Below are 13,000 nucleotides of genomic sequence, written 5' to 3'. Positions count from 1 at the left end.
CAAAGGGAACACAGCATAAATGTTGTGTGATGCCTGCATCATCTGATATATGAGAGTTAAATATGCATTTTCATCTCATGTGTTTTTGAGGACTAGTAACTTATATTCCAACATTTTAAATGAATAATCCCAAAGAGCTTTCTCCCCAAAATGCTAGAGTCAGCCAGAAGAGTATTCACCAAGTTTAAAGTTCAAAGTAAGTCTCTTATCGAATTATGTATATATCAACATATATACCTGAGGTCCATTTTCTTGTAGACATTTTCAGTATATACAAAAATCACAATAGAATCAGTGAAAAACTACACACACATATGGACACCCAATCTGCACAAGAAGATAACCTGCGCAATGACAAAGCAAACAAATAACAATAATAATAAATAATTATATAAACAAATAGTAAATAATAAGAACACAAGTAGTAGAGTCCTTCAAAGTGAGTCCAATGGTTGGGGAACAGTTCAGTGTTGAGATGAGTGAAGTGAAGTGAGGTTGAAAGGTAACAACTGTTCCTGTACCTGGTGAGAACACGGTTGTCCGCACATAGTAGCTCGAGAATGGGCTCTTGCCTGATTTTTGTTCAGGTGAGAAGGAGGCGGAGGTTGAAAATATTTCTGTCAGTGTGGAACCAAATGTAGATGCTGTCTGAAGGTTGTCTCTTTTGTTTCCCATAGCATTGTGCTGAAAAAGATAGCAAAGAGCATTGGTGCCAAAACACTGCCTAGTTTCAGTACTGGCACGAAACCAGGCCGTGTTTGGCACCAATGCTCTTTGTCATGCATATCGAAAAGCGGCCACTCATGAGGCCCCAAGAGCGGGTCCCGTTTCTGCAAAGAACCAAAGTCAGCATGTAACTCCAGATCAGGGTCTTCAAAAGAACATTGAAAAGGAAAAATAAAGAGATATCAAAGATAGAAATAGCGCTGTTTCCGAAGATGCAAGCAAAGGAGTCATCGTTAGGCGCCACCGTCCTCCTAAGCTCTTTCAATCTTATTTACATCTTCCCTGTAGGTAGGTGACCAAAACTGCACCCAATACTCCAAATTAAGCCTCACTAGTGTCTTATACAACTTCAACGTACCATTCCATCTCCTGTACTCAACACTTTGATTTATGAAGACCAATGTGCCAAAAACTTTCTTTCATCCCTATCAACCTGTAATGCCATTTTTCATAAATTATGGACCTGTATTCATAGATTCCTTTGTTCTACAGCATTCCTCAGTCCCTACTGTTCTCTGTACAAGACCTACCCTGGTTGGTCCTACCACAATGCAACACTTTGCAGTCGTCTGCATTAAATTTCATCTACCATTTTTCAGCCCATTTTTCCCACTGCAAGTGGGAAATAGTTTTCTTTGCTGTCCTCTACACCCCAATTATCCTCAAATTTGCCAATCCAATTAACCACATTATTATCCAGATCATTGATAGAGAAGACAAACAACAGCGGGCCCAACACAGATCCCTGCAGCACAGCACTAGTCACAGAACTCCAGTCCGAGAGGCAACCATCTACTACCACTCCCTGGCTTCTCCCACAAAGCCAATGTCTAATCCAATTTACTACCTCATCTTAAATGCCAAGCGGCACTTCTTGACCAACTTCTCATGTGGAATCTTGTCAATGGCCATACTATAGTTCATTTACAACATTATACCTAGTTACTTGTTCAAAATACTCTATAAGATTGGTTAGACACAACCAATTATGCACAAAGCCATGCTATCGCTTATCAATCCATGTCTATCCAAATGCTTATATATACAATCCCTTAGAATACCTTCCAATAAATTTCCCATTGCTGATGTCAATTTCACTGGCCTATAATTTTCTGGTTTCTTTTTAAAGCCTTTCTTAAACAGTGAAACAATACTGGCTATCCTCTAATCCTCTGGTACCCGACCTATCACTAAAGGTGATTTCAATACATCTGCTAGCCCCTCTGCAGTTCCTGCACTTGCCTCCCATGGGGTCTGAGGGAATGCTTTGTCAGCTCCTCTGGATTTATCTACCATAATTTGCCTGAAGACAGCAAACATCTCTTGCTCTGTAACCTCTATAGAGTCTATGATCTCACTGCCTCACTTCTACCGACTCTGTATCCCTCTCCTTGGTAAATACAAATACAAAAAATGCACTCAAGATCTCCTCCATCTCTTTTGATCTTCCAGAGGACCAATTTTGTCCCTTGCAATCCTTTTGCTCTTAACATATCTGTAGAATCCCTTGGGATTCTCCTTCACCTTGTCTGCTAGAGCAATTTCATGTCTTCTTTTAGCCCTCCTGATTTCTTCCTTAAATGTTCTCTTGTATTTCTTATACTCCATTAGTACCTCATTTGTTCCTGCCTGCTTATTTTCAACCTCTTACTGCACACTCAGAAGTTCCCACCTGCTTCAAAAAGAGAAACAATTATACCAGTACCCAAGGAGAGTAGTGTGAGTTGCCTTAACGACCATCATCCAGTAGCACTCTCATCTATGGTGATAAAATGCTTTGAGAGGTTGGTCATGGCTAGAATCAACTCCTGCCTCAGCAAGGACCTGGACCCATAATAGGTCTACGGCAGATGCAATCTCAACAGGTCCTTACATGGCCTTAGATCACCAGGACAGTACAAACACCTATATCAGGATGCTGTTTGTTCACTATAGATCAGCATTTAACACCATCATTCCTACAGTTTTGATTGATAAGCTACAGAACCTGGCCCTCTGTACCTCCCTCTGCAATTGGATCCTTGACTTCCTAACCATAAGACTACGATCTTCACGGATCCATAATAATATCTTTTCCTCGTTGATGATCAACACTGGGGAACTTTCAGGATGTGTGCTTAGCCCACTGCTCTACTCTCTCTATACCCGTGACTGAGTGGCTAAGTTTAGTGCAAGTGCCATCTATAAATTTGCTGATGATACAACTATTGTTGGCAGAATCTCAGATGGAGCTGAGAGGCCATACAGGAGCGAGATATACCAGCTAGTTAAGTGGTGTTACAGCAACAACCTTGCACTCAACGTCAGTAAAACCAAAGAGCTGATTATGGACTTAAGGAAGGGTAAGATGAGGGAACAGGAACCAATCCTCATAGATGGATCAGAAGTGGAGAGAGTGAGCAATGTGAAGTTCCTGAGTGTCAGGATCTCTGAGGATGTAACCTGGTCCCAACATATCGATATATAAAGAAGGCAAGACAGTGGCTGTATTTCATTAGAAGCTTGAGGAGATTTTCTTTGTCACCTAAAACCCTTGAAAACTTCTACAGAGCATTCTGACAGGCTGCATTACTGTCTGATATGGAGGGGACTACAGTACAGAATCAAGGGAAACTAAAGAAATTTGCAAAATTAATCAGCTCCTCAGTCCACAAAATATCAAGCTGTAGCGGTGTGCTAAACGCAGCGCTAAAATTACGACACGGAGTCGGTAACTGCAGTCGAAGGAAAAAACTTTATTCGAAAACTTCAGCCTCACTTTTTAAGCCTCTGTCAACCGCCCCCCCCCCCCCATGGCGCAAAGGCTCCAAAGCTCTGTGCTCGCAAACCCCCGTAGGCTATCTAATTGTGAGTCGGTTCGGATACGCTAGGAAATGGGTCGCCACAAAGCTTCGGAATTCTTCCACTCAATTTCATACCCCATAACATTTCTTCCCTCCTTTAAGACAACAAGTCAGAAACAGAAAAGCACTTGAGAAAAGGGATCTGCATTCCAAGACTTAAAGCTATTGTTGATGAATTTGTAGTCCTTTGATCATTATGATCCATTCTCTGTGATGCATCACATTATAACATTGGTGTACTTCTATTATACTTGTAGAAATGAGAGATGAACAACTGGCTCGATTTGTGTCATGGCCTTTTACCAGCATCAAAGTGGAAGGTCTCATATATTTTCCAATTGATAGGAAGCAGACAAAGTCAGAGGAGTTTGAACAACCTCTTCCACAGAGACAATCTCGGAGAACTAAATCTTCTATTGATACTTACAAGCTATGATTGGTTTTGATATCACAAGACAGAGCTGTGATATCATATAGCAGGCAGCCACTTGACACGTGGTCCTGGAAACTAACCATGGTATTTGCACACACAGTGATCGATTTCCCAACATGCACAAATGTGTGTGCAACGTGGAATGACCAAGCGGATTTCTTACTCTGGCCAAATATACAGGGAACGTGATGGGTCACTGGAGGACAAAGGGTTGTGCTGTTCAGATTCCAATCAATATTTTGAAAGGCCCAAACTCCAGTCCATGACATTGAAAAGATTAGGGGATAAGGGAAACAGGAAATTCTTCAGAAACTGGAAATCTTGAGTAACATACACAAAATGCTGGAGAAACTCAACAAGTCAGGCGCCATCCATGGAGGGGAATAAAAGCTGACTTTTCAGGCCAAGACTCCTCAACCATTGGGCTCTTGGACCAGTGGGGATAACCCCAATCAACTTTTCTCACCCTGTTACTAAACTATTCCCACAACCTGTGGACTCACTTTCAAGGACTCTTCATCTCATGTTCTTAAAAGGAATGTGGTGAGAATAAAATGGGATTAGAGCAGGATTGGTTTAGGTGAATTAATGATAGCTGGAGCAGAATTGCTTGATCAGAGGGCTCTCATTCAGTATGATTCCATAGCTAAAACAAACAAAAAAATCACCATTAATCAGAAATCAAGGTAAACCTGATTACTTAGTCAAATCAAGATACTGTAACAGATATCTATACCATCTGGAATTAAATTATTAATGTGAAAAAATGAAAGCTAGAAATCACATCACCAGAGCAGGTTATGTACTGACTGGAGAGCAAATATAGCAAGATTTAGGAATGGCTGGTTAATTTTCTGCAGGTGCCATTGCTCCCTCAGCTTTAAGCAGCAAAAGTGAGAAAGTGACATTCAGGCACCAAGATAGGGATAGCCAAGGGAGAAATACATAGAAGCAGCTAATAAGTGCAATGTTCTTCATTCCTGCAATGTTAAAGAGAAAGACTATAGGGTAGATGAACAGGATGGAAATGTTGCAGGTTAGGGTTACAGTAGATTCAATAACAGTGAACAACAAAGGTTTTGCTTCCTGAATACTTTTGGGTGCATCTTACGGATTTGGGGCTGCTGATCGCAAAAATCTCCATGAAATTTCCCTATCACACACCATTCTGTTAAATTATCTATATTTGTTATTTCAATTAAAATGTTGCCCACAATGTACACTGAAAAGTTTTCTTTCTTGTCCAGGCTTGTCTGGGTATGCTTAGAATTGACAGATGCTACATGGCAGGACACGTTTTAGAAAGGCTGCAAAAGCATCACTCACACACCGTTCATGGCATTGCCTTTTCATGTATATCACTTTACAATCACATTGATGCACATGCTCTACACGCATAGCATATTGTGTGTACTCATTATAACAAAGTAATTGTATTTTCAGAAATATTTGTGATAGCAAAATGTTTTGCCAATATTGCAACAGCCACGATACTTTGTTATATTTATGGTGAGTATATGCTTAGATTTCAAAGGTGGGGCAAGTCTCCTCTTATCAAGAAATCTCATGAGCTATATTTTGGTTGACCAAGACAAAACCTCACATTAGTTGAGCAACATGCACTGTCGATCTCCGAGCTTGGCTCAGAGGTAATTGGAAATCAATGCTGTTCACTGTCCCGATGACGTGGTGAGAGCAAGGAGATCATGAGACAGACTGCTACCTCTGTCTGACCAGTGTGTCTGGTTTCTCTGCTAAAAACAAGAAATCCGCTGAACACCCCAATATCCCTTCAGCCATGAAACCTGTACCACATGATGATAGTCCTCCAGTACCAAAGCCACCAGAGACATGGAATCTAGAGGAGGCAGACGAAGATGAGTGAGCCAGGAATGGAAAACGACACTTGACACGGATAGAGATTTTGAGCCCATTATGTTGAGTGAGATCATCTAACTCAATCTGAGTTAAGTGAGGCTGAGGTTTGCCAAAAGCAAAAGCAGAGTTTCTGGGTGAAGACTGCAAGGATGGAATCTGCTGTCACCAGCCAGAAACATTTCTGTGAAGGATTTTGATAATTGAGACAGACGTTTCTCAGAATGACTGATGCCAAGATCAAGAAAGGCATTTTTGTTGGTCCACAAATCAAATAGTTCATCAATGACAGGCAATTCGAAGAAACTCTAGTGGGGCTGGAGGAAACAACGTGGAAGGCATTCAAAGGTTCACTTTATTATCAAGGTATGTATGCAGAATACGACTCTGAGATATGGCTTCTCCAGCTAGCTGTAAAATGCAGAAAATCATTGGAGCTCCCCTCCCGCATGAAAAAGAAACAGAAACAAAACTCACAAACCCCAAACCTACCCAACCTCTCCAGAAAAACTAACAGAACATCAGCCTGGACACGGCAGCTGAAACCCCTAAACCGCAAGCCTCCCACACAATAAACCAATCAAACCCCCAGCCCCTCCCTCACCAAACATATCGCCCACCTGCCCACTGGCAGCAAGAAAGAAAAAGCAGAAAAACTGAAGGAGACCAATATAAACTACAGTCCACACATACGTCCCAGAATTTCAAAAACACCTTCCATCAGCAACAGCTTGAACTCAGTCCTTCCACGCGGATTTCAGCTTTTCAGGGAGCTGCCTCCCGACCCCAGCCCTCCTCCGCATTTGCCTCAATGTTTCAATCTTCCTCAAAACTTCGATCAGCAAGAAATGTGTTTTTTCCTTCATTTCAGGGTGAGGGCTTCTTCCCCTCTGCCACCTGATTCCTAAATGGACATCGAAGCTTTGGACACTACCCCACTTTTTTTAATATACAGTATTTCTGTTTTTGCACATTTTTAATAATCTATTCAATATCTGTTTTACCTATTTACCAATATGATTTACCTATTTATTTATAATTATGTTTTATTCTATTTATTTTTTTCTCTCCCTCTGCTAGATTATGTATTGCATTGAACTGCTGCTGCTAAGTTAGCAAATTTCACATCACATCCAGTGATAATAAACCTGATTCTAATTCTGATTCAATTCTATTTGGTGCAATAGAAATCTCCCACTTTTACACAAATAATTAAAACTAAACTTGATATAATATTAGAGGGTCATAATGTAATATTCCTATGTGATTAAGGAAAATTAAAGTTAAATATCATACAATTTGATAATTAAATGAGCTTTTCTTATGCATACATGGATCTAATCAGAATCATGTTTAGATCACCAGCACACATTTTGAAATTTGTTATCTTTGGGACACCAGTACAATGCAATCCATGATAAATATGGGGGAAAAAACTGGAGCATAGTAATTATATATTTGTATATTAAGTATTGAAGAAGAAGAGCCTTTAACTCAGCAGTGGAGTTATCGGGGCACCGTTATGACGGTGTTCCTGTAGCAAGCTCTTCTTGTTTTTACGAGGCCGAGTAATTAAATACTGAAGCAGTTCAAAAACCAGAAATTTTAAAGAAAGCATTGAGGTTGTGTTCGTGGGTTGAGTGTCCATTCAGAAATCAACAGTCTATGCGACTTCCATGATCCTAAGTTTCGGAAATACATCTTACCAAATTCGTCATCTAAATTTGATTAAAGTGATCATTTTTCAAGCCACAGTTTCATTTATCATCACCACCATTTGTCGTAATGATATTCCATGAAACAGTATGTACCAGCTAATGGGTGCCCTGCCACTGGAAATACTTACTCAGGCACTGACTCACTTCCCATGCATTCAACAGCCTTTGTTAAGTAGGAACAGTTGAGTAAAGGAAAGGTTTTTGATTTCCAACAGGATTGTTCCTAATGAGAGACTTCCACAGCAAAATGTGAGCAAAGTGAATCAGAAGACGATGGTTACTATTCAAAGACAAATTTAACTTCCAAAACCTAATTGTTTCATATGTTTTTCTACCAAGCAGACATATGGAAACAGCACCGCAGCAGACAAGAAGGTTCTACAACACATGTTCTGAACTGTCCAACATATCACTGGCATCAACCTACCTGCCGTCAAGGACATATATACACAAAGGTGCTGGGAAAGGGTCAGTAACATCATAAAAGATCCTACCCAACCTGCTCATGAACTGTTTGTCCCAATCCCATCGCTCCACCCACTGACCCACCTCTCCACACCCACACAACCACTACTTTATCATTTCCCATTGGAGTCACCCGATGTAAGGACATTCTATGCCTTGCGTCATTTCTTGGGCATACAATCAATCTATGTATATAAGCTATCAATCTATCTATGTATATCAGCTATCTTATGTACTTATATTTTAGTGTTTTTTTATTATGTTCTTTATCTTATTGTTTTCTTCTCGTGCTGCATCATTGTAATCATTGTAATCATTGTGTAATCATTGTGTAATCATTGTTTCGTTCTCCTTTACACTTGTATACTGGAAATGACATTAAACAAACTTGAATCTTGAATTCTCTAAGTGCTGTTTTTGTATAACAGAAGCAAATACATAAATGATTTCAATATAGGCTTGGTTTCACTTAATATGGTCTTAAAATGCTGCAACAATAGAGGTATTGTTTCTTTAAATTCACCTTGCCCTGCCCTTCCCAACCCTTTTTGACACACGTTCAGAACAGAAAAGAAATCGCTTCAGTCATATTAGTCCAAATTCAAAACCTTATAATGGATTCCATTTTCTGCTCTGCATGTTATTCTTGGATTGTGCTCTCCTCACGTATGTTACTCTAGACCAGGGTGGGTTTTTTTTCAACGCTCTTTCCATATTTCAGTTTTGAAATACAGCCAGATGTTCTTCTGTGAGTATTGCACTGAAAATGCAGGCCAGCTGGTGCAGGAATCCTGACCTCATTCCAAAGTGGTTTTAACTGTGGTATTTTAAACTGAATCTCCAAGTTACCACTTAAAACAGAACTCGCAGATACATGTACAAAGGATGCAAATACTTTACATGCAATTTACGTATAGCTATTTTGAAGATTTAACCCAATGATGTCCCGTCACTTGACAAGTTCTGGCTGTATTGTTAATTCAAGCGACAAAAAGAACATTCAATATATGAGACTAGATAGTACCAGAAAGTTGATATAAATTTTCATGTCCTTTTATTCGTTCTAATGTGCATAAAATTCTATAGAATTGGTAAAGCTGGAACAAATGATTTGGGACAATTGGTTCACACCATTTTTTTTTGCTATGTATTAACCTTGTCTTCTTTTCTTTATCTAATACTATCAATAAAACCTATTGCTATCTACACACAGTGGCCTATGTTAGGTACAGGAATGGAACCCAGTGTGGTCTTCTGCTGCAGGATAAGATTCGATGCGTTGTTCATTCAGAAATGCTCTTCTGTTGTAATGCGTGGTTATTTGAGATACTGTTGTCTTTTTGTCAACTCAAACCTGTCTGGACATTTTATTTATGTATTTATTTATTTAACTTAGCAATACAATGCAGAGCAGACCCTTCCCGTCCTTAGAGCCATGCTGCCCGGATCTGACTAACCACAGGACAATATACAATGACCCATTAACCTACCCAATGCGTCTTCGGACTGGGGGCAAAACCGGAGCACCTGGGGAAAACCCATGCATGCCATGGGAGGACGTACGGAGGGAGAATTCTTACACAACAGTGCTGGAATTGAACTCTGAACTCGGGAACACCCTGAGCTGTAAAAGAGTCACACTATCATGGCGCCCATGACCTCTCTCATTAACAAGGAGTTTTAACCGACTTGGCGCGTGGCCAGGCCTGTGCCCTGGAAACTTTCCAAGGCACAAATCCATGGTCTCGTGAGACTAATGGATGCCTATATTAACCCACAGAACAGGCTCTCACTGGATGTTTTTTTTTGTTTCTTGCACCATTCAGAATAAACTCTAGAGAGTGTTTCGTGTGAAAATCCCAGGACATCAGCAATTCTTGAGATACTCAAACGACTCCACCTGGCACCATTGCATGTCAAAGTCACTTCGATCACATTTCTTCCTCATTCTGTTTAGTCAGAATGACTCTCGACTAAATCTACATGCTTTATGTATTGAGTTGCTGCCACATGATTGGCTTAGGTATTTCCATTAGCAAGCAGATGTATCTAATAAAGTGGCCAACGAGTGTATTATCTGATGAAGAGTACTTGATCTTTGCCCCATGTATTTATCTTGATTATGCATAAAGTCATCCATTCTATTGCCTTACAATAGTCTTTAGAAAGACAAGTTACAACTTATTCTTCACTTGGAATTTAATTGATTCCTGGGATGGCAGGACTTTCATATGAAGAAAAACTGGATCGACTAGGCTTATACTCACTGGAATTTAGAAGATTGAGGGGGGATCTTATTGAAACGTATAAAATTCTAAAGGGATTGGACAGGCTAGATGCAGGAAGTTTGTTTCCGATGTTGGGGGAGTCCAGAACAAGGAGTCACAGTTTAACGATAAAGGGGAAGCCTTTTAGCATCGAGATGAGGAAAAACTTCTTCACACAGAGAGTGGTGAATCTGTGGAATTATCTGCCACAGGAAACAGTTGAGGCCAGTTCATTGGCTATATTTAAGAGGAAGTCAGATATGGCCCTTGTGGCTAAAGGGATCAGGGGGTATGGAGAGAAAGCAGGTACAGGGTTATGAGTTGGATGATCAGCCATGATCATACTGAATGGTGGAGCAGGCTCGAAGGGCGGAATGGCCTACTCCTGCACCTATTTTCTATGTTTCTATGAAATATTTTGTCCAATAACATCTTGTTGATATTCAGTATTCACCTAGAGCAACTCTCTAGGTTTTCACCAATGTCAAAAATATTGTGTTTTAGACAGAAGTTTCAGTTTTGTTTTCCTACCACCATTTCATCTCCTCTATTCATTGTAAAATCAATAATTTAGCACAAAACCTAACCAGCTCATTTACTTGAGGAAAAAGGTAACATTGAAGAGACGCCTAATATTGGTTTCAAGGATTGTGATATGGAATAATCCCCATCCATTAATCAGAAAATAGGCAGCATGCAAGCTTCATTCATATACATAGCCAGCACAAACTAATAATGTTCATTATGATACAACCATTGTTAGTAGAATCTCAGATGGAGAGGGTGTACAGGAGTGAGATATGCCAACTAGTGGAGTGGTGTCACTGCTACAACCTTGCATTTAACATTAGAAAGACGAAAGTGTTGATTGTGGACTTCAGGAAGGGTAAGATGAAGGAAAACTTACCAATCCACAAAGGGGATCAGAAGTGGAGAGAGTGAGCAGTTTCAAGTTCCAAGGTGTCAGATCTCTAAGGATCTAACCTGGTCCCGACATATCGATGCAGTTATAAAGAAGGCAAGATAGCGATTATACTTCATCAGGAGTTTGAAGAAATTTGGTATGTCAAAAAATACACTCAAAAACTTCTATAGATGTACCTTGGAGAGCATTCTGACGGGCTGTATCACTGTCTGGTATGGGAGGGCTACTGCACAGGACCAAAAGAAGCTGCAGAGGGTTGTAAATTTAGCTGATTCCATCTTGGGTGCTAGCCTACAAAGTATCCAGGATATCTTTAAGGAGCGGTGTCTCAGAAAGGCAGCGTCCATTATTAGGGACCTCCAGCACCCGGGGCATGCCCTTTTCTCACAGGAGGCACAGAAGCCTGAAGGCACACACACTCAGCAATTCAGTAACAGCTTCTTCCCTTCTGCCATCTGCTTGCTAAATGAACATTGAACCTATGAACACTACCTATTGAATTTAATGTTATTATTATTTATCTTTTTTTCTTCGTATTCTATATTATGTATTGCATTGAATTGTTGCTGCTAAGTTTACAATTTTCACTACACATTCCGATGATAATAAACCTGATCCTGATCCTGATCCTGATTCTAAATACTGAAACTTGGTAGTGTTAATGAAAATTAGCCTATGGTACTTAAAGGGAGCTATACTGAAGCAGCATCAAGCCGTGACACACATGGGCAAATCTGATCATGCAAAATTGTGCATTGTAGAAGAAAGTAGGTACCAAGAACTTGGAGATTCACTATTTTTATTTTATATAGTTTATTCTTTATAATGGTCAAGTGTTATCATTTTTGTTGCATGCCATGCTGACATACCACAGCAAATTGCCAATACGTGTAAGTGTATATGATAATGAAAGTCAGTCCTTGATTCTTGATTATTGGAGCTCTTGGTGGAAAAACTGAGATATCCTAATGTCTATACCAGGAGCTGGGTTTATTGACAGATAAATTCAGTGATCTCCCAGAGGTGACCAAGGTGTTCACAAGTTCATCACACCTGCGTTGCTTGCCTACAGTGATTGCCATCAACCAGAAGCTCTCCAAATGGCTCCGTTTATTATCAGCGAATGTATACAGTACACAACCTGAAATACTTGTCTTCGCAGACATCCATGAGAAACCGAACCCGGAAAGAATGAACGACAAAAAAACGTTAGATTCCTGAAGCTCCCTCTTCCCCCCCCCCACCCCATGCAAGCAGCAATAATCAACGTATCAACCTCCCCGCTCCTCCTGCCTCAGCAAGAAAACGTCAGCACCCTCTACCGATCAAGCAAGAGCAAAGCCCCCAAAGAGAGACCATGATCTGCAGTCAACAAAAACCATTGTTTACCCGACATTTCAACATGCCACTGGCTCTCTCTCTAACTAACAAGGCACAGAGAGATGTCACCCACTTTCACAGCAAAAGGGGAGGCTGACAGTCACTGTTCCAATATTACAGTCTACTGCGTCACTTTTTTTCTCAGAGATTCTCTGACTCGAGAACTGGCAGCAAACTCTCCCCACATTAAGAGGAGGAGAGAGAGAGTGCGATTGCTCGACTACAGACTACCTCCATCTGTACATCCAGTGAAAAGCCTCAGGTTCTTCTCCCACAATGCATCAATCAGCAATAAACGCCTGGAATCAGGTGTCCATAGGGCTGCACCCTGGAGACGCCATTTTCCAAGCAAAGCCCGGAGGATATCG

Source organism: Hypanus sabinus, chromosome 25 (genome assembly GCF_030144855.1).
Source record: "Hypanus sabinus isolate sHypSab1 chromosome 25, sHypSab1.hap1, whole genome shotgun sequence".
In the NCBI taxonomy this organism is placed as follows: Eukaryota; Metazoa; Chordata; class Chondrichthyes; order Myliobatiformes; family Dasyatidae; genus Hypanus; species Hypanus sabinus.
The sequence above is the reverse complement of the archived record's forward strand: the minus strand, read 5'-3'. Positions refer to the sequence as shown.